This window comes from Grammomys surdaster, unplaced genomic scaffold, assembly GCF_004785775.1.
Source record: "Grammomys surdaster isolate TR1022 unplaced genomic scaffold, NIH_TR_1.0 61, whole genome shotgun sequence".
NCBI classification, from domain to species: Eukaryota; Metazoa; Chordata; class Mammalia; order Rodentia; family Muridae; genus Grammomys; species Grammomys surdaster.
The window spans coordinates 12,574,824-12,576,038 of record NW_021604563.1 but is presented as its reverse complement, the minus strand read 5'-3'; the positions used below and the strand labels follow the sequence as shown (position 1 = coordinate 12,576,038).

Genomic DNA, 1,215 nt, shown 5'->3' with positions numbered 1-1,215 from the left:
CTGAATAATGGAAGCAATAATTCACATTTCAGTGTTCATTAAATTACCTAGTGTTGGAATTACTTATACTGGTTATTTACTTTTACATATTTTAGTTTTATATACTGTGAGTTTCAGAAGAAAATCAAACAAGCAAACAAACCCACAAAATAGAATACCCAGCTCTGCTGTTCTGTGGAAGGGAATTTTCTTGCCTTAAGGCACAGGACAGGACATGGACAAAGTGCTTAGTGCATCAGAGGCAGTCAAGGCTGTTGGAACAGACATGGGAAAATTATAAAAGAGGATGTGTACTTTTCAGGGGTTTTCTAATCTACTTCTTCCATTCCAAACACTTCTTTATTAGCCCCAACACAGTGACTCTCATCAGGAATAGTAGCACAGGGCTCCTCTGCTCTCACACCAGTTCCATCTATGCCCAGGCCTCCTGTGATCATGTGGTAGATGTGGTTGGACAATGTTTGAGAATTTTCAAGTAAGAAACCAGTGGATGGCACAGCAGTTTCTGACAGAAGCACCATGAGGTCTTTGATAGCTTTGTCATTATTGTCTGCCTCAACCTTTTGCAGCCGGGTCTTCTCAATTGGGTGTTCAGTATTGATTTCTAGGTTCTTTCTGGCCATCATGTAGTCCATTGCAGATGTGTGTCTGAGTTTCTCAGCCTTTATGGTCCAGTTCATGTTAGCTGTCCAACCACAGTTTCTTGTACCAATGGAGCAGATTGAAGATGCAAGCCTATGTGAGATTGTTACTTTCTTTACCCTCTATTCCAAGATCTTCCTTATGAGCTTTCAGAAATTGTCAACTTTGTCTCCTTCTGCTTCATTTTCTTTCTTTCTTCTTCATCCTGTGATAACTCCAGGCCTTCTTAATCACAAGGACAAGACATTTTCCATCAATTTTTTTAGGCTGCTTCATGCCTTACTCATCGGTACACACCATCGTATATAAAACCTGAATGCCCCATTTCTGCATGTGCTCCAGCAGAGGCAGAGACTGCCCTATTCTCTTTGCTCCCACTTTGACTTCTATGTCTCATTCATACAAGAAACAAACTCTGACAGGTAACCATCTCATATACAAACTGAGAGATGTGAAAATGGAGGAACTCAGAGACAGAGTAATTTTCATGGATTCTAAGCTTTAAATTCTTGGAGAATGAATCATAAAATTTCTTGTCTATTTGTCTTCAGCCATCTCAGAGAAGAAGAGCCC

At 40.2% G+C, this 1,215-nt stretch overlaps 1 pseudogene; it reads right to left on the bottom strand.

Moving 5' to 3' along the window:
• Nucleotides 1-308: 308 nt before the first annotated feature.
• LOC114627322 lies at nucleotides 309-918 on the bottom strand (annotated as a pseudogene).
• Nucleotides 919-1,215: the final 297 nt, after the last annotated feature.